At 32.0% G+C, this 22,721-nt stretch overlaps 1 protein-coding gene across 4 annotated transcripts in view; it reads right to left on the reverse strand.

Moving 5' to 3' along the window:
* The window catches only part of LOC114339285 (galactosylgalactosylxylosylprotein 3-beta-glucuronosyltransferase P), a 182,248-nt gene that overhangs the window by 121,736 nt on the left and 37,791 nt on the right, over window positions 1-22,721 (reverse strand). The window contains exon 1 of one of the 4 annotated variants that reach the window (XM_028289909.2): window positions 9,674-9,833. The exons of 2 other annotated variants lie outside the window; for them this stretch is intronic. The gene's annotated coding sequence lies outside the window, so the exon portion shown is untranslated. Of the gene's footprint in view, window positions 1-9,673; window positions 9,834-22,721 lie in introns of those variants that run through there. One more of the 4 variants, XM_050663382.1, reaches the window with a different exon arrangement.

Raw genomic sequence — 22,721 nt, forward strand, 5'->3', positions numbered from 1 at the left:
AAATTCACCGGTATTTGATGGGTTACCGAAAAATTACCTGCGCGTCAGAGTTACCAGTTGGCCTGTAATTAGGATGGCGGATTAAAATAGTTACGAATTCACCGGGACCCATAGTACTACAGTGTATCTAAGAGACTAATTAATATTCAGCTTAGCTGGGTTCTATTGTTCGAGTAGTAAAATTCTATAAACAAGGAATCTACCTGTTTTATACAATGATCCCTTGTTTATGTGAGTACACATTTCGAACAATAGCACCCCGGGCTGACTATTAATGAGTCTCTTAGATCGATTGTGTATAATATATAATAATAGCTAAAACAGTATACGTGAAGGTAGAAATTGCTTGTGATCAAATTATTAATTTTAGCGGTGTAGACCTTCAAAATTTTATTAGCTAGCAGAGGTAATGTTGTAATGATGCTATTTTTCATTAACTTCTTTATAGCAAATTTAATTATACCACTAAAACAATAAAATTATTTAATTTTCAATTTGAGTTATCAATATTCTCTGTGTTTATACGTAATATTTAATTATTTTCCATTATTAGTGTATATTATTGTAATTTATAAACATCAAACTAATTAAATTAAGATGTGGAATTAGACAAGGAGACACAATATCACAAAAATTGTTCAACTAATTGTTGAATAAATAAAGTAATCGCCGAGGTAAACAGTACCGACAAATAACATTGTAATTATTTTTTAATTTACATGTAGGGGTCTTAAATAAAAACATATAAAACGGCAATACGGCCAATAGTGACATATACTGCTTTCCCAGATTAATACACTGTTACATATCTAACCACAAAATCACGGTAAAAGGCAAAAGTCAATTTGCAACACCCTTCACTTCTACAGGAGTACCACAAGGTTCCGTCTTTGCACCCATAGGTACTATACACAATACATATATTATAATAGTGACTTCCCCAAATCACGTAATAGAAACACACGAACACTACTTGACGCAGATGACACTGCTTTCGGAGCAACATAATGACATGCAGAAGTCCTCATAGGGTTTGCTCAAAATCACGTCGATAGGTGGTGCGAAAGTTGGAGAAAAAATAAAAGAAAGCACACAGTTATTTAGACCAAAATTGACGATATGCAAAGACAAAGATAGAGAACTACTAACAGAAAGCAAAAAATTAAAAAGAGATGGAAAGACTACTTCTAAGAAAACCTAAATGCAGACAATGAAAATGAACAAGACAAGACAATATACAGGGTGATTCATCTTATTCGCCTCGTTGTCTGTATGGAAAACCACTTGATATTTTAAAAAAATTTCTTCAACAGAAATATACAGGGCTTTTAATACTACAATCTAAAAATAATCTGAATTATACAGGGTGCTCCAAAAAAGAGTGGTATATCAAAGTTATGTTTTTTCTTATGGAATGCCGTATATCTGATGACATTATTGAATTGACCTTAAAAAATAAGCTATACCTTGATAAGGGTTCCCTATACCTAAATATAGGGTGTTTTGATTTATTTCGATTTTTATAAAAATGTAAGGTTTTAGAAAAAAATAAATATCTACGAATCTAAGAATCAGTACCAAATTCTTTCTTGAATCTTAATAATAGACTATTTATTATACTTAAACAGATGCTTATTGCAACACAATTTCTTACAGGGTGGTCAAAATATAAGATTGTTCTATTAACAAATTTAAGCTGTAATAACTTACTTATTTTAAATGGAACACCCTGTATCTGACTAGTCTATCGTGTAGAAAATTTACTTAGCATTCAATTTGTATTAGAGTTTCCTAGATCTATCTTTTTACAGGGTGGTAAAAATATTAGATTGTTCTATTAACAAATTCAAGCTGGAATAACTTACTTATTTTAAATGGAACACCCTGTATCTTACTAGTCTATAGCGTAGAAAATTTTCTTAGCTTTCAATTCTTATCAGGGTTTCCTATACCTATCTCCCTTCATTTTTTAAATATTTAAAGATTTCCTAATCTGTAAGCTTTAAAAATTAGAATTAAGTACCTATGTCGTGCTTATGTACAACACATCACCAACACCGACAATATACTTAGACAAGATACTTTCATTAATAAAATTTTCATTGTTATAATGTAATCACACAGAGTGTTGTATTATTTTAGTTGATTTTGGCCTACATGTGACATTGAATAATATGTTTATATTAAACTGCATACCCTATATTAGATGCCGTATTCTGGAAGATATTTAAATTATATTTCATACCGTATAAGTATTGTCCATATCTTAACCCAACGGTTATTAAATAAATTTAAGAACACCACTTTTTGTTTGCATCTTTGAATCGCAATTACAAACAATTAAATACAATGGCTATTTTGACGACAACGATCATATTGTACAAAAATATGTAAAAATGGGTATTTACAGAATAACATGTGTATTGAGAATGTTTACATGGAATTGAAGAGATTTTAAATATCTTCCATTGTAAAGAATAGAATATCGAGTATGTATGTCATTTAAAAGAACACTCTGTGTGATTAAATGATGAAAATGTGAATTTTATTAATGAAAGTGATTAAGATATTTAATTATATTGCCGGTGTTGGTGATGTGTTGTACATAACCACGACATAGGTACTTAATTCTAATTTTTAAAGCTTACAAATTAAGCAATATTTAAAAAATGAAGGGAGATAGGTATAGGAAATTCTAATAAAAATTGAAAGCTAAGTAAATTTTCTACGCGATAGACTAGTAAGATGCAGGGTGTTCCCTTTAAAATAAGTAAGTTATTACAGCTTGAATTTGTTAATAGAACAATCTGATATTTTGACCACCCTCTAAAAAGATAGGTATAGAAAACCCTAATACAAATTGAAAGCTAAGTAAATTTTCTACGTGATAGACTAGTAAGATACAGGGTATTCCATTTAAAATAAGTAACTTATTACAGCTTGAATTTGTTAATAGAACAATCTCATATTTTGACCACCTTGTATGAAATATTGTTGCAATAAGCATCTGTTTAAGTATGCTAAATAGTCTATTATTATTATCCAAGAAAGAATTTGTTACTGATTCTTAGATTCGTATATATTTTTTTTTCTAAAACCTTACATTTTTATAAAAATCGAAATAAATCAAACCACCCTTTATTTAGGTATAGCTTATTTTTTAAGGTCAATTCAATAATGTCATCAGATATAGGGCATTCCATAAGAAAAAATATAACTTTGATATACCACTCTTTTTTGGAGCACCCTGTATAATTCAGATTATTTTTAGATTGTAGTATTAAAGGCCCTGTATATTTCTTTGAAGAAATTTTTTTAAATATCAAGTGGTTTTCCGTACAGAGACCGAGGCGAATAAGATGAACCATCCTGTATATTATACAGCAAAGCAGCGTATTGAAAATCCGTGTTATGAAGAAGTGGTTGAGATAATAAAGTAACTAAAAGACAATAAAGCGCCAGGGATGGACGGAACTTTGTCAGAATTATTAAAACATGGAGGATCTGAACTTTGGGGAAGAATCCATCATCTAATAATATTAATATAGACCAGGGAGCAAATTCCGGAGGAATGGGCAGTTGGCCTTATAGCCAATATATACAGGGTGTAACAAAAATACAGGTCATAAACTTAGTCACATATTCTGGGACCAAAAATAGTTCGATTGAACCTAACTTACTTTAGTACAAATGTGCACATAAAAAAAGTTACAGCCCTTTGAAGTTACAAAATGAAAATCGATTTTTTCCAATATATCGAAAACTATTCGATATCTTTTATTGAAAATAGACATGTGACATTCTTATGGCAGTAGTATCTTAAGAAAAAATTATAGTGAAATTTGGACACCCCATAAAGATTTTATGGGGGTTTTGCTCCTTTAAACCCCCCCAAACTTTTGTGTACGTTCCAATTTAATTATTATTGTAGTACCATTAGTTAAACACAATATTTTAAAAACTTTTTTGCCTCTTAGTACTTTATCGAAAAGTCAGTATTTATCGAGATATTTTGAATATTTTTCAAATCCACCACAATATTTTTGTATATGGCAAAGTACGATTATGGAGACTTGGTAATACATAATATAAAAATTTATTTATGATTTACATTTTTAGGTATATTTTGAACCATATTAAAAAAGAAGCAATATCTCGATAAAAAGTGCCTTCTCGAAAAAATACAAAGAGGCAAAAAAGTTTTAAAAACACTGTGTTTAACTAACGGTACCGCAGTAAAAGTTTTTTATTGGAACATACACAAACATTTGGAGGGTTTAAAGGAACAAAACCCCCATAAAATTTTTATGTAAACATATTAAAAAAGAAGCCGCAACTCGATAAAAACTGCCTTATCAAAAAAATACTAAGAGGCAAAAAAGTTTTAGAAATATTGAATTTAACTAATGGTACCACAATAATAATTTAATTGAAACGTACACAAAAGTTTGGGGGGGTTTAAGGGAACAAAACCCCCATAAATTTTTTATGGGGTGAACAAATTTCACTATAATTCTGTATTAAGATGTTCCTGCCATAAGAATTATACATGTCCATTTTCAATAACAAATCTCTAATAGTTTTCGATATATTCGAAAAAATCGATTTCCATTTTGTAACTTCAAAGGGCTGTAACTTTCTTTATGTGCATATTTGTACTAAGGTAAATTAGGTTCATTCGAACTATTTTTGGTCTCAGAATATGCGATTAAATTTGTGACCTGTATTTTCGTTACACCCTGTATAATACACACAACTAAACTTATAGAACATGACACTTCCTCCTTTATATCTGTGAACAGATCTGGCAGTTTTCGTTCTTGCTTATCTTCATCGATCTCTAAGACTGCTTAAATTTAGAAAAAGACGAATTTAGACTGCTTAAATGGTGCCGAATTATCAAAACAATGGAAATTATCTATTATGTCAACCATCCACAAAAAGGGCAGCAATGATAAGTGTGAAAATTACAGAAGAATTGCGGTAAACAGCACAATAAGTAGGATGTATGGGAAACTTATTAAGAACAAAATAGAAAATGACTTTAGAGATTAAGAAGCAGAGGAGCAAGCTGGCTTTAGATCTGAGCGGTTCACAGTAGACCACCTGTACTCTGTTACACAAGTTATTGAGAAAAAACGCTGGACGGAAGGGTCGCCCGAGAACTTTATCGTACCGATCTATTATCGTTATCGTACTAGATACTGGCATTCTATAAAAATAACAAAGTTACTCGTTATTTTGATATTTTAGAAACACCTTCTGTACTTGAAAGTATTTTATGGTTCTACGCATCATTAATTCCTGCATTTGAGAAAATGTTCGATGCCATATTTCGGGGACACACTATAGATGTATAGATTATTGCATAAATTAATAGAATATTATAGTCATACTTTCATTTCAAGTTAGTTCATTTTTCTGAGAAATTAATAGTTTACAATATTTGCATTTCATTCTATTTCGATTACGCCAGTCAATGCGCGAGATTAAGAACAAGATATTATCTCCGAATTCTATCCTACTGCATGGATTTTAATGAAATTTTGAGAGTAGCCCAATCTCATAATTCAAAGTCTATCCTATATACTATGGCGCTTTTATCATGGGGGCGGTTCCCACCACTTCTCAGGGGTGAAATATTTTTATTTTCGAATTACATGGAGAAAAAGAAAGATTTTTAAGAAAATTTAAAAATTCGTTCTATAATTTGATCACATTTTTTACAAAAACCATTCATTTTAAACTCGTTCAACTTTTTGAAAGTAGAAATAACACTATATTAAAAGGTATTGCAAAAGAAAAACAATGCCTTTAAATTATGGTGGATGGAGAGTTAAATGTATCTACTTTTCATTTTTCCTTAAAGTACATTAGTCATATATTTTTTTGCACCATATCTCGCTTAATTTGTATGTAACCGACATTTAACGGTGCTCGTTTTAAAGGCCTTTTCAAACACTATAAAAGGTGTTGGTAGTATTATACACCTAAAGCCTACCGTTCCTCCGTTATTTCAAGTTGAATACACCAATTTGAGCATGCACCAAAAAACAAACTATTTTCACCTACCATATCTCTTTTTGTATTATAAATAGAACATTTACGAAGGAACGAATCTCTTTATTATTTATAATCTAAAAAATGTTTTATATAGTGTTTTTAGGTCGATGCATAGTTTTTAAGGTATTCACAAAAAATCCGTCCGAAAAGGTGTCATTTTTCAATGAAAATGGTAAATTTTAAAATAAACCAGTTTTTGCTTAGAAATAGGTTCTTAAGCCACTTCCGTGCTTATTTTGACCAACAAATTTTCCACCCCCTTGAAGAAGTGGGAACCGCCCCAAGATAAAAGCGCCATAGTATATAGGGTAGATTTTGTTTCTTGAGCTATTCCCTACTTACTGTGAAAATATCAAGTATATCAATGTAGTAGGATGGAATTCGGAGCCAAATACCCTCATTGACTGCCCTACAATAATGCCCTGCTATGATCACGTGAGAGAGGACACACATAAGATTATAGCAAAATTTCTATTTACCGTATCTTTTCGAGTTTTTGAGCTACAGCAATGAATTTTATGTCATTGGAAAGGTAATTTTTCATTCTTTTAAAATATGTAAAAATATATAGGGCGTATCTAAAAAATTAAGATTTTTTATTCCTTTCCGGTTCAATCGGAAGCGATATTTTTATTAAAATTTATTTTGATAATAGATAATAAAGTACCATATATGTCTGCAAAATTTCAAATTTTAGTTTCTATTAAGAAGGAAGTTACGGGTACTCGAATATTTTTTTATAAAAAACTCATAACTCCCCTCCTATGGGGAGTTAAGAAATCTGACTAATGTCATTCAATTTACCGATAGGATATCAAAAATATATCAAAAAATAAGAAAATTCCTTGCAGCCATTTTTGAGAAAATCTAGTTCAAATTTATGTCAAATTTTGACCCCTTAAATATAGGCAACCCCGTAAATTTTTCTGAAAAACGATAACATCCTTCTTATAGCCCCATCTTTAGGCTATATAACGACTTTTTTAAATTAAACTTATCTTAAACAAATTTTTAGATAGGTAGGGAAATGTGTCGGGTGGGCGGTCGGCCATGTTGGCCGCCATTTTGAATTTGGAAATGTCAAATTCCGTATTTTTATTTACGCATCGATGAGCTTACTTTGAGTTGAATTTCATTCATTTCGGTCAAAATTTGCAAAAATGGGCCCTAAATAACCCCCCTATTTCGGCCCCCCTTTGAGAGGTTTTTTTTAAAAGCTTAGTTTCTCGACAAAATTCTCTTAAACTTACTTATACCGAATTTCATCAAAATCGGTCCGGTAGTTTTTGCTGGGCGGTGGCGACATACGTACGTACATACGTACGTAGGTACGTACATACTTCCGACATGTTTTTTTATTTGCTTTTTAGACTCAGGGGGACTTTAGACTAAACGTCGAAAAAAAGTGAAATCTAAAAAATTTTTTTTGCACGATCCTATAACTTTATCTATTATACTATACTACGTATATAGTACGATAAAGTAAAACAGCCGTCAATAAAGAACATAAAAAACAGCCGTCAAACTGGTGTACATAGAGTTATAAAAAGCATATGAGAGTGTGCCCCTCAGCAAACTATGGTCAACCCTACAGCAAACCAACATTAAACATGCTATTATCAAAGCAGTCCAAAGTCTGTATGTTGGAACGACTGCAAAAATTAAAACTGGATCAGGGATGTCTGAATGATTTAATGTCACGAAAGGATTGAAGCAGGGTTGCTGCATTTCGCCTACCCTTTTCAAAATTTATCTAGAACAAACCGCACCCTCAGTAATATAGAGGCACAATTCAAAAAAGTAGATTTTTGCGAAATCGCGTTTAAAGATTCTGGTTTCCAAAATTATAGCTATTTTTTCAAATAACATGCTTATTATTTAAGTTATAAATGTGAAATTTGGCAGATTTGTTATTTGATAATTGCACTATAAATAGCAATGAGAAAAACAATAATATAAATAAATTCCATTATTTACATGTAATTGAAAACAAAATACTTTCAAGTTAGTCCCATATAGTACAAAAAACATAACAGAAATAGGGAACTGTTTAAGTTTGATCCCTTATATTATTAATGCCCTGTCACTGTTTATGCAAAATAACGATCTATTATGAATTAAACCCATTTATTTACTATATTTTGCATAATATAACGGCTCAACTAAAAACTATTCTATATAATACAGAATGTTAAAACACAAACTAACCAGGATTTTCGTCATAGAAAGACATGTTACTGATTGCTCCCTTGTAGCAGTAAAAACCAGAGGTGGCCGGGGAGAGTGTGAGAGAGGCATAAATATATTTACCCAACCATTCATGTTCTTTTTCTCCCTCTGTCAATGCTAACCGGTAGAGAATTTCATTTTGTGCCCATATCATTCAAAATCACAATTAACACAAATTTTGAGTTGAGCCCTTATATTACTGAGGGTGCGAAACACTCAAACTGTGGAAAAGAATGTAATGGCATGGAAATCCCTCTCAATGACGAGACAATACTATACACTTTATGATTCTCTGATGACCAAAATCTGATTGATCCAGGATTATGACGACTTGAGTTACATGACGTGAAAGCTAGTAGAAGAATATAGCAAATGGGGTCTCGAAGTCAACATTAAGAAAACTGAAGCCATGTGTATTGGAGGGACAAAGCCGTCCATTACATTAGACGATGGGGTAGAAATTAAACACTGTGATGAATACAAGTACCTGTGCATGAAGATAACTCAATATGGAACACTCGATGCTGCTATAAAAGACAGAAACATACAGGGTAGAAAAGCCATATCCATGATGAACGACATTCTATGGGACCAAACAATATCTAAAGCGAACAAACAGCTCATATAAAATACCGTACTTAAAAGTGTAATCACATATTGCAGTGAAGTTTGGCCACTGAAACAATGAACAGAGAAAATGTTACTAGTAACAGAAATGGACTTCTGGAGAAGAGCATGAGGCAAATCAAGAAGAGATCGGATACCAAATGAGAAAATACGAGAAATGATGGGAGTCACACATACAATAATTAATGCCATAAACATAAAACAACTAATATGGTACGGCCATGTACAGTTGTACAGAGAATGCTAGATGACTAGGATCCCTAAACAGATTTTGGCGTGGACACCACAAGGGGAGAAGGAAAAGAGGAAGGCCGAGAAGAAGCTGGAGGGAGGGAATTGAAAAAGAACTAGAGGAAAGAGAAATCCCTCCAGGTCTATGTTTAAACAGGAAGATGTTAGGACTCGGAGGGCGTCGGAGAACGCTGTAAACCGATAGTAGTAGTAGTAGTAGTAGTAGTAGTAGTAATATTATTATACAGACATATTTCAATCAAATTCTAAGGACAAATTTGTCTTGCATCGATAAACGACAACCAACTTTGTTTACTCTGTAAATTTTTTAACTATATGTATGCTAATTTTTTTGGCAGTTTACACATAATAGTCTAGACAAATCTAAGAATAATCCTAGCATGTACTCATTACCTTCTGACGTTACTAGCATGAGGTGTTTGACTTTGTGCCGATCTATTTTTTATAGTTAATTGTAAATAGCTAATTATATCACTCGAAATAATCAAATACATAAACTTACAGCACATGCTCATTTGAAACATTTAGCAGGAATCACCATTTGTCACTATCACTCTAGGATTAGCTTAATTCTCACTACAGCACACTACAGCAAGAATATCAGTTTTATTTCGGGTTAACTTCAAACATTTTATAAAATGTAAATCATTCTGACGGTTTTTTATTAAATGTCAACTTTTAAAACTTCAACAATGATAATTAAATCCAAGATAAACTCTTCTTTAGATAAGGATCAAAATGTTTTTTAAATACAATATTTAAGGAAAACAGTGGCGTAGCATGGAGGATCTATACTAAATTTACATTTTACAATCAAGATACAGTAGAAATAAACAAACCAAGACACGTTAAATGCTACTATATAGGAGCACTCCCGAATCATAATTTACAATGTACCTACACTTAGGGCTTACAATACCGGGATTCCGGGATCCCGAATACCGGAATCCCGGACGATTTTTGTCCGGTATTCGATACCGGTATTTATAATAAAAATACCGCTATTTCGGTACATATTAGCTTAATTTATAAAAAGTGAATTGATGCACAATAAACTTTCTTCTCAAATATTTTTTGCTATTACAAGAAATTATTTTTGAAGATAAACAACCAATATCATTGTAAAAAATATTTATTAAACACGTTTATTACACATAAAAGTCATTAATTTAAGGCGAAGGGTTATATCAGTTTCTACAACCAAATTATTAAATCTAGAATATACAAATATGTATGTACATAAAATGAGTTATATAAAAATTCTTAAATTTTTAAAAAGCTGTAAGATTTATCAATCAGAATTGTTTTTACATTTTTAGATCTATTTTTCTTTTTTTTGTGTATTGTGGTGTATGAATTAGGCTCACTTATTTTCTGAATTATTTATAATAATTGAAAATATTACTTACTTACTTATTCCTCTTCACTCCAGCGGAGCATAGGGCGTCAACTGTCTGCCTACATTCTGTCTTATCTTTTGCACTGATCTTTATTTCTGCCCAGGTTTTCCCCAATAGCATTAATTTCTTTTCAACACTTCTTTTCTACGTTTCTACGGTTAGTTCTTTTCCATAGGTTCCTGGTTAGTTGTTGTCCATAGCTCTTGGTTTGATATACGGTTTGGCCAGTAAATGTTAAGAATCTTCCTTAGGCACTTATTTATGGATACCTGCATCTGTCCGATACATTTTCTTGACACTTTCCAAGTTTCTGCTCCATATAGTAACACAGTCTTCACGTTGCTGTTGAATAGCCTTATCTTGGTATTAATTGTCATCTGACGTGAAGACCACATTTTCCTTAGCATATTGAATGTGTTTTGAGCTATTCCTATTCTCCGTTTTACGTCCTCCTCCGTCCCTCCTTTGTTTTAAAGTTAAATTAATTTACAAATAGCAAATTTCATAAGTAAAAGTGCTATCCTATTATATGAAAAATTTATCCTAGAATCAAATATATAGTTTTTCTATTTCCACATTTTTTGTATCTATGTATTCCTACTCTCTATCTAATACTTATATAAACATCTACTCATTTGAAAACAAAATTTAATAGGTTTCATATATTATTTAATGACAAGTCGATATAACAACTGAGGATAGTATAAATATAACGTGTATATATTTTTTCATAATACCTGTTTTAATACCGGAATCCCGGTATTTGAAATTTTAAATACCAAATACCGGTATTGTGATTTTGGCTCGGTAGTGTAAGCCATACCTACACTAAACGCAAAAAGTATCGCATAATTTTTGAAACAGAAAAAAATTTTAAAAATAATTTTCAATTTTTAGCAGAATTTTATAATACCCGTCTATCGTCTTCTTAGGTGTCTACAAACCCATAAAATTTCAAGTTGAAGCACGTTTTTGCCGAAAAAAAAAAACAAGAAACAAAACGTTGTTAAAGAAGAATATTTATGTTGGACATTTGTGTTCGAGATTTTGATCTGTGCTTTATGTCTGCTTGAGTTTTCAATGAGGAGGTGCGTTCTTACAAAAAATGAGTAATATAAGGTCAGAACAAGCAGCCCAAATTGTAGGTTTAATTGGAGATGGCCGATCGCAGCAATATCTTGCTGAAGTTATGGAAATCCACCAATTCAGCGTTTCAAGAGCTTTAAGAACGTATAGAGAAAGTGGTGGATACACAAAAATACCAGTTCCAGGACTTTCCAGGTGCACGAACCCAGCAGATGAATGTTATTTACATCTGCGGAGTTTGCGTACACATCATGTTACAGCTAGACAACTGCAAAATGATCTTTCCACAGCCCGTGGCCCGTAATGTTCGGTTCTTCTTCTTCTTATTCTTCAAGTGCCGTCTCCTAATCGGAGGTTGGATATCATCATCACTATCTTTACTCTATCCACCGCTGCTCGAAAGAATTCTATGGAACTGCATCTAAACCAGCCCTTTAAATTCTTTAACCATGACACTCTCCTTCTTCCTATACTGCTTCCGCCTCTTATCTTTCCCTGTATTATCAGTCTTAGCATTTCATATCGTGGTCCCCTCATTACATGTCCCAGATATTGTAACTTTCTTATTTTTATTGTGTTAATTATTTCACATTGTTTACCCATTTCCCGCAATACTTCCGTGTTCGTTTTCTTCTGTGTCCATGCTATTCTAAGCATCCTGCTCTAACACCACATTTCAAATGACTGTAGCTTATTTATGTGTTCTTGCTTTAATGTCCAGCTTTCAAGTCCATATTGTAGTATCGAGAACACGTAGCAGCTCAAAGCTCTTACTCTCAGTTCTAAGCTAAGGTCTTTGTTGCAGAGAACTGTTTTCATTTATACAAACGCATTTCTTGCTATTTCTATCTTGGTCCTTATTTCTGTTGTTTGATCATTTTTCTCTGAAATCAGGGTTCCTAGGTATTTGTATTTATCAACCTTTTCTATCGGTACATTTCCCAAATGTATGCTTGTTTGTATGTTTGCTTTCCTAGTTTTATATTCATTTTTAGTCCATATTCTTCACAGAAATTGTTTGTTTTGTTTAGTAGTAGTTGAAGCTGTTCAGCAGAGCTTGCCATAATCACGGTGTCATCTGCATATCTTATGTTGTTAATAGATCTTCCGTTAATTAGTATTCCTTCACTTTGAGATAGCAATGCTTCTTCAAAAATGGCTTCACTATATGCATTAAAGAGTAATGGAGACATAATACATCCCTGCCGAACTCCTCTCCTGATTTAAATTTCTGGACTGGGTTCGTTATCTATTACAATTTGTGCTCTTTGATTCCAGTAAAGGTTTGTTATTATTCGTAAGTCCTTTTTGTCTATGCTTTTTGTCTTTAGAATTTGGACTAATTTTTCATGTCTTACTTGGTCAAAAGCTTTCTCAAAATCAACGTAACAAACATGCACATCCACATTCATGTCCATGCATCTTTGAGCTAACACATTAAAAGCAAATAACGCCTCTCTGGTTCCTAGTCCGTTTCTGAACCCAAACTGACTATCATTTATTCCTTCTTCTAGTTTTTTATTTATACGACCATGTATTATTTTCAAGAATAATTTGAGAATGTGACTTATTAATGATATTGTTCTGTATTCACTGCAATCTTTAGCGTTAATGTTCGGTTCGTGAAGTGCCAATTCGGTTAGAAACAGATTAAGGGAATTTGAAATCAGAGTCAGAACGTCTGCTTTGCTCCACTGTTAACGAAGACACACCGTATGGCACGTTTAAATTTTGCACCAGAACATGTCGATTGGGATATTAGTGACTGGACTAATATTCTTTTTGCTGAGGGGTCAAAATGAGCACTTTATGGATCTAGTAGAGGATACGATATAAGGTCGAACTGCACCGATCTGTTTAATGAAAAAAAATTATTTTATATGTAAATTAGTATGTTCAACATTATAAAAAACAAGGGGTGCCTGATATAATCCTGTTCTGACTATAATTAATTAATAATTAAAAAAGGATTTTTTTTTTATAAATTTGACTGACGTGTTTAACAAAAAAAATTAACACTATCGGTAAGTGCAAAGCCTATAGGATATGTAAAAATAGGGGTGCCTGTAAAAAGCCTGTTCTAAATTGGGGTTGCCTAATTTTTTAAAATTTTACAGCGTCTACTTATGGATAATAATTGAGCATGTGTAAAACTTTGTTATTACTAATTTTACGAAAAAAAGTTATTATTTATAAAAAGTTTTGCATGATGTAAATACTATGATTCAACCATCAGATGTCAAATTTTGTCAATTTTATACGAGTTATGTCAAAAAATGTTAATTTCGTCCAAGAGTGACTTCGGCCTTTCGAAAATTGTTATTATAAAACGGTATTAATAATCAAAAAATATGTTTTAGTGCGGAATTACATCATTATAATTAAAAAAAAATGCAAATTTTTCTGAAATTAAATTCTAAACTTCATTTTTATTTCTTACAAGTAGGATAACTCTTTTATTATCAATTTTGCGAAAAAAAAAGCAATTGTTCATAAATAGCTTTGAATTGTCTAAAACCTTTTATATGCGATTTTATATATTATAATATTTTATATATTATAATGCAGCCATCATCAATTTTATATACTTTATACGAGGTATATAAAAAAATTTTGAATTTCGCTCCGGAGAAAAGATATTCAGTATTAAATATATGTTGCAATATAGAAGAATATCCTTATAATTTGAAATATTCTGAAATATATAAAGATATAAAAAATCTCTTAAGCGAAATTCATTGGCAAAATCGGCCAACTTGGCAAAATTGGCAAAAAGGGAAAATCACTGCCAAAAACTCGCAATATATGTATACAGTGATGAGCGTGCTAATAACCGGCAAAATAGCGCAAAAGATGGAGAACATATTAAATTGTGAGATAAAAGGGAACAAAACTAGTAGAGTTGTTAAATTTAGCGATAGTAACTTATAGATTGACATTATATTGATTTTTTCCCACCTTTAGACGTATCAGAGGAGTATGTCAACTAAAACTGTCACTGTGACAGTGGCATTTCTCAAACTCGTCCGATACGTCTAAAGGTGGAAAACAATCAATATAATGTCAATCTATAACTTACTATCGCTAAATTTAACATCTCCACTAGGTTCATCTCTTTTTATATTACAACTTAATATGTTTTCCATCTTTTGCGTTATTTGGCCGGTTATAAGTGCGCTCATATATTATTCATTATAAATAAAGCATTTAAATATCGTTTTTGCACGATTGATCATTTTTGACTGTTTACCGTGACAGATTTTACGTCAGTAGGTGACATTTACTAGCAACTCGACAGTAAGTAATCCAACTCGACGGTAAGTACTCCAACTCGACGGTAAGTAATTCACTTACCGTCGAGTTAAAAAATCTCTTTATTTTAATTTATTTTTTGAAAGAATAAAGAAAACTAATGAATTATTTATTAATATTAAAACTTATGGTACAATTTGTTAAATTATTTCTCTTCAAATACGCGATCAAAGTTGAAAACTTGGAAATATCAATGCCATCATAAAGAAAAACGGTGGATTTAATCATTGAATATTCTGCCCAGAGGCTTCCAGGAGCTTTCAACTGCATATGTCTTTGAACGAAATATGCCAATTTTCTTCGATTCTTAAATTCTTGCCTTCGCACCATTTTTTAAAACTTTGGTAGGTATTTTGATAACGGATTTTGGATTTTTCGGAAATAATTGCGGAACACCCTTCTTCCCAAGCCCGTTCAATTTCTTCAAATTCACTTTCGCTCATATTTTAATTTATAATAATCAAAATTGTACTTAAAATTATTGACAACTAAATAAAAACTCAATTCTCCATTGTTGTTATGCACCCTAGTTACTACTTAACAACCAAAGTATCTATCTTGATAAAATGAATGAAACTAGTCAATATGACGAAAATGTTTAATTTTATAATTTATAATGGTATCAATCGTGCAAAAAAACGTTATAAGCATGTCGAACGTTAAGGGTAACCGATCTCAGACAATTGTCTTCGATCGGTATAAAACCCTCACCGTTCTCCATACTTAATATACTATATAAATTGTAACCAGAAAGCAACACATAGTTACTTGAAACGTTTATCTTTTTCAAGGATGTAAATATAAATGAACAATGTCAGTTGTCAAAAATTTCAAATTAAAAAATAAAAAATAATTATTAAAGATATTTTATTCAGTACAAGAATTTTATTATTCAAAACCGTAAGTTATGGACCATGGACGTTAAATGTGGAGACAATGAGACGACTTAACGCCTTTGAAATGTGGACCTATAGAAGAATTGTGAGGGTTTCCAGGGTAGATAGAGTTACGGACAATGAAGTACTGAGAAGAATAGGTAAAGAGAAGTAAGTTGAACTTACAATTAAAGAAAGAAGGCTACAGTAAGTCGGAAATGTGATGATTTTATTTCAATTTGTGCATATAATATACCTAAAAGCACCTAAACTATTAAATTTTGAAGTTTGAACTCTTGACAAAACCGCATCCATGGAAAAAGTACAGTGTACAACACATGAGAAAATTACATATTTCTCCCTCGCTTGATTTGCGGCCCTCGCCTAGTTCCTCGGCTCGTGCCAACAAATATCTGCGCTCGTGAGAAATATGTCGTTTTTTCTTATTTGTTGTACAGTATACCTTACAGGAAATTCCTGTAAGGAAATAAGATTTCCATACAGATATTTTTCGTTTCCAGGCAACAGCTAAATATATGGAAATATCAAACGTTCCTTTCAAAAAAGTTGTCAAAAATGTCTAAATTCCTGACCGATTTTAGGATTTGTATTGAAAAATATATTATAATATATTTTAATATTTAATGTTTACAGTTTTTTTTAATTAATCTAATGTAAATATATTTCCAAATTATTGGATACTTCATAGTACTTGTAATTATATAAGTACCTACATATATTGCGAGCTTTTGCCAGTGATTTTCCTTTTTTTGCCAATTTTGCCAATGAATTTCGCTCAAGAGTTGTTTCATACTTTTATATTTCAGAATATTCCAATTTTAAGGATATAATTCTATATTGCAACATACTTTTAATGCTGAATAACTTTTTTCCCGAGCGAAATTCATATTTTTTGACATACCCCGTATAAAATTTATAAAATTGATGATGGCTGCACCTTAGGTTTTAGACAATTCAAAGCTTTTTATGAACAATTGCTTTTTTTCGCAAAATTGATAATAAAAGAGTTATCCTACTTGTAAGAAATAAAAATGAAGTTTAGAATCTAATTTCGGAAAAATTTGCAAATTTTTTTTTAATTATAATGATGTAATTGCGCACTAATACATATTTTTTGATTATTAATACCGTTTCATAATAACAATTTTCGAAAGGTCGAAGTCACTCTTGACCGAAATTTACATTTTTTGATATAACTCGTATAAGATTGACAACATTTGACATCTGATGGTTGAATCATAGGATTTACATCATGCAGAACTTTTTATAAAGAATAACTTTTTTTCGTAAAATTAGTAATAACAAAATTTTACACATGTTCAATTATTCATAAGTAGAAATTTTAAAAATTAGGCAACCCCCATTTAGAACAGGCTTTTTACAGGCACCCCTATTTTTACATATCCTATAGGCTTTGCACTTACCGATAGTGTTAATTTTTTTTTGTTAAACACGTCAGTCAAATTTATAAAAAAAATCGTTTTTTAATTATTAATTAATTATAGTCAGAACAGGATTATATCAGGCACCCCTTGTTTTTTATAATGTTTAACATACTAATTTACATATAAAATAATTTTTTTCCATTAAACAGATCGGTGCAGTTCGACCTTATATCGGATCTTAGACTAATCCGACAGTGCAAAGTGTCTATCGGATCCAAAAAGTGTAAATTTTGACTCGTCAATAAAAAGAATATTAGTCCAGTCGTTAATTAATATCCCAATTGACATGTTTTGGTGCAAAACTTTAACGTGACATATGGTGTGCCCTCGTTAAAGGCGGGTTGACATTACTAGTGAATAACGAACGTGGCTCACGCTTACGTATTTTGCCCGTGCTATTGTTAGATATTTTATTATCTATTTTCAAACTCGAGCAGTATATTTGTATTTATACAATGCATAGATACAAATTTACTGCTCGAGTTTGAAAATAGATAATAAAATATCTAACAATATATGGACCGTTCACTCTTGTTAGAGTATAGGTCGCTCAAATACTATGAGCTCTTTTAATCCATTTCACGCGGTGTTTTTTGCCTTCTTTACTATCTTCTTCCACTCTCTCCGGTCCTGAATCTTCTCTCTCCAGTTTGCAATTTCTATCTTTGATATATCATCTAGCAGTTGATCTTTCTATCTTATTTTTGGTCTTCCTCATGGTCTATTTTTTACTGGTTTCCAGTTCATTATCTTCCTGATCAGTTCTTCTACCGCTCTTCTTTGTGTGTGCCCAAACCATCTGAGCCTTTGTGCTTTAATGAATTTTACTATATCTTCTCCTTCAGTTATATTTATTATTTCATGGTTCATCAGCTTTCTATATTCCCCTGTTTCTGTCTTTACTGGGCCATGTATTCTTCTCATAATTTTTCTCTCAATTATTCTTAACTTTTCTTAACTTTCTATTCTTAACTTAACTAAGATGTATGAATGGCGAAGTCATACCAAAAGAATGGCAATTGTCTGTAATTTCTACAATACACAAGAAAGGCAGTAAAAATATATGCGATAATTACCGGGGAATATCTGTCACAAGCACCATCAGCAGAGTTTACGGAAAAATTATCAAAAATAAAATAGAAGAAGAATACAAGGACTTAGAGGCCGAAGAGCAAGCCGGTTTCCGCGCTGGCAGATCCACCACTGACCACCTATATTGTGTAACACAGTTAATAGACAAACAAATAGCCTACAATCAAGAACTGCATTTAGTGTACATAGACTTAAAAAAAGCATACGATACTGTACCACAAAGTAAACTTTGGGAAGCCCTCGAAAAAACTAACATCAGTCTGAACCTCATTAAAGCTGTAAAAAATCTATACCAACATAATATAGCAAAAGTTAAGCTAGGCAAGGAAATCTCGTCAGGATTTGAAGTGAATAAGGGTCTTAAACAGGGCTGCTGTCTATCGCCGACACTATTTAAAATATATTTAGAGCAAGTTTTGAAATCCTGGAAAAGGAATTGTAAGAATATGGGTATACCGCTAAATGATGATAACATGCTATACACTCTATGTTTTGCGGATGATCAGATTCTTATGGCCCAGGACTATCACGATATTGAATATATGACCCGAAAAATCATAGAAGAGTACCGGGACTGGGGTTTAGAAGTGAATACCAAGAAAACGGAATATATGTGCGTTGGAGGTATACAGCAGGATCTAGCGTTGGAAAATGAAATAACTATTAATCACTGTCAGGAATATAAATACTTGGGTCTTACAATTACACAAGATGGAACGCTGGACAAGAATATCCAAGAAAGGTGCACACAAGGAAGGAAAGCTATCGCATTATTGAACAAAATCCTATGGGACCAAAGTATCTCCAAAGAAAATAAATGTAACATCTATAACAGCATTGTTAAGAGCATTATAACATACAGCAGCGAAGTTTGGCCACTTAAAGAAAAATCCGAAAATATGCTCAGAACAACTGAAATGGACTTCTGGAGAAGATCTGCTGGTATATCAAGAATACAAAAAATCAGAAATACAAGAATATTGGAGATAATGGATGTAAAGCATACAATAATGGACGATATAAAAACAAAGCAACTAAGATGGTTTGGCCACGTACAACGTATGGAAGAAGACAGATTACCCAAGCAAGTGCTACGATGGGCACCAAAAGGACGGCGGAAGAGAGGAAGACCTAGGAAAAGCTGGATAGAAGGAATCCATAGGGAAATCGGAGAAAGAGGCTTGAACGAAGACATGTGCTACGATCGAGAGCAATGGCGATTGGGAATCGGAAGACGTCGTAGAACGTTATGAACCGATTATATATATATATATATATATATATATATATATATATATATATATATATAGACTTTAGTTTTTTATTGAGGTTGCAGTCATTTATTTCTAAGGGGCAGGGTAAGAGAAACTCTGTGTTATAATCAAGCTTTCGCAAAATTTATTTGCTTCGTCAGGATTAGCTAAAATTATTATATAGTTATAAATAAATACAACGAAATGAAAGAACATTGCATAAAAATTAGTACAAAAACTTACAACGTGAGGCTTGTTCCTTAATTTGACATTTTTACAAAAACATAAAATATCTAAAAAAATCTTTATCCTAATGGTTTTCAAGTTATTATTATTATTATTAGGATAAAGATTTTTTTAGATATTTTATGTTTTTGTAGAAATGTCAAATTAAGGAACAAGCCTCACGTTGTAAGTTTTTGTACTAATTTTTATGCAATGTTCTTTCATTTCGTTGTATTTATTTATAACTATATAATAATTTTAGCTAATCCTGACGAAGCAAATAAATTTTGCGAAAGCTTGATTATAACACAGAGTTTCTCTTACCCTGCCCCTTAGAAATAAATGACTGCAACCTCAATAAAAAACTAAAGTCTACATATTGTCAGTCAATAATACCAAACTTCTTTATATATATATATATATATATATATATATATATATATATATTCTTAACTTTTCTTCGTCTTTTTTCGTAAGGCACATTACTTCTGCTCCATAGGCTATCACTGGTCTAATTGCTGCTGTATATATTTTTGATTTTGTTTTTTTTTGCTCAGGTTTTTGTCCTTGAGTAGTTGGTGATATTTCCAATATACTCTGTTACCTGCTTTAATTCTTTCGTTTATCTCTATACTCCTTCCGTTTTTGCCGTCCGCCATCACCCCCAGGTATTTGAAGCAATCTACTCTCTGGAATGTATTTTCACCTATATTTATTTCTGTTATTCTGTTTACATTGTCTCTTGTGCCAATAAGGTATTTTGTTTTATTCTGATTGATTATTAATCCTCTCGTCTTTGCTTCTCTTACCAGGGTTAAAAGTGCCTCTTCTAGTATTTTTTTACCTCGTGCTACCAGTCCCAGGTCATCTGCATATTGTATGATCTGTGCTGAGCTTTGAATAATTGTCCTTTTCAGTCTTGTGTCCCTAATTACTCCTTCTAGAGCGATACTAAATAGTGTCGTTGACAGACTGTCTCCTTGTCTTACCCCAACTCCATCTAACAATAGCATAGGCAAAATACGTAAGCGTGAGCAAAATACATGTACTGCTCGAAGTTTGAAAAATACATAATAAAATATCTAACAATAGCACGGGCGAAATACGTAAGCGGGAGCCACGTTCGTTATTCACTAGTAATGTCAACCCGCCTTTACAGTGGAGCAATAGCAGTCATTCTGACTCTGATTCCAAATTCCCTTAATCTGTTTCTAACCGAATTGGCACTTTACGAACCGAACACTACGGGCCACGGGCTGTTGAAAGATCATTTTGCAGTTGTCTAGCTGTAACATGATGTGTACGCAAAGTCGCAAAGTCTGCAGATGTAAATAACTTTCATCTGCTGGGTTCGTGTACCTGGAAAGACCTGGAACTGGTCTTTTTGTGTATCCTCCACTTTCTCTATACCTTCTTAAAGCTTTTGAGACGCTGAATTGGTGGATTCCCATAACTTCAGCAAGGTATTGCTGCGATCGGTCACAACGGCGTAACCAGGATGATACTAAGGGGAGGGGAGGGTACAACTTCAACATGGCTTGATTTGTCAACAACACGTAATGGTGTTAAGCGTAAAGAGCTCAAAGTAGATCCCAATGGGGGTTATAACCCCCAAACTCCCCATGGTTACGCCTATGATCGGCCATCTCCAATTAAACCTACAATTTGGGCTGCTTGTTCTGATGTTATATTACTCATTTTTTATAAGAACGCACCTCCTCATTGAAAACTCAAGCAGACATAAAGCATAGATCAAATTCTCGAACACAAATCGTCGGGCTAGTAGGTACTTATTTGTTCCATATGTAAAATTCTCGTTTTGAGATATTTACATTTAAATATTTTGGTAATATTTACTCGTTTACTTTAAAACTCATGAAAATGATGTTAATTCTAAAAAAAATATTTCAAATGGTGTGCTGGATTATGACTTCAAATTTTTACTGACTCTTTTTAAATTTGAAAGAAAAAATAAAAACCTTTGCTTATGGAACAAAAAGTAAAATTAGTACAGGAATTTGCACATTTGTTCCATATTATAATATTATGCAATGAAGTACTAAACTGAATTATTTTATAACGTTTTAAGTAAAATATTTTAGTTTGCGTTTCTATATATCTTGTGTATCATTCTACAGTTAGATCACAGTTTATTACATTATTTCTAATCTTATATTACTGCACCTTAAAAAAATACAGGGGCACATCAAAAAGAAAACTGCTTTTTGTTTTCAAAACTTATTAAGAATTAAAATATGTTTATGTGAAACAAAAAGTAAAAGTTTTACATTCTTCGCGGTAGGTACACGTCATGTAACTGAAATAAATGAATAATTATTGTAATTAAAAGAAAGAACATTATATTATTACTGCACCTTTTTTTATACAAGGGTACGTCAAAAAGGAAACTCCTTTTTGCTTTTAAAATTTATTAATAATCAAAACAAGTGTATGTGAAGCAAACAGTAAATAAAAGTTTAATATTCTTCGCGGTAGGTACCTACTCATAACGTAATTGAAATAAATTGCAGTTTGAAGAAATAAAATTATTTATTTAGTGAAGAAAATATTGTTCTGTACCGGGTGTCCCAATAAGAATGGCTCTCGGCCATATCTCAGGAACCGTTTATAGTAGAGCTTTGAAATAAAAAATTTTATAACAAAAATTACCTCAGGAAAAGCCTGGAAATTATTTTCATAATTGTGGGTCCACCGCTAGAGGGCGTAATTGATTATCAAAAATAAAAAAATCTAAATTTTACAAAATTTTCCTAATGAAGGGGCATGGGAAATCCGATTATTGTATTCTTCATCAAATTTTGCGCATATTTGATTTAACAA

Source organism: Diabrotica virgifera, chromosome 10, assembly GCF_917563875.1.
Source record: "Diabrotica virgifera virgifera chromosome 10, PGI_DIABVI_V3a".
In the NCBI taxonomy this organism is placed as follows: Eukaryota; Metazoa; Arthropoda; class Insecta; order Coleoptera; family Chrysomelidae; genus Diabrotica; species Diabrotica virgifera.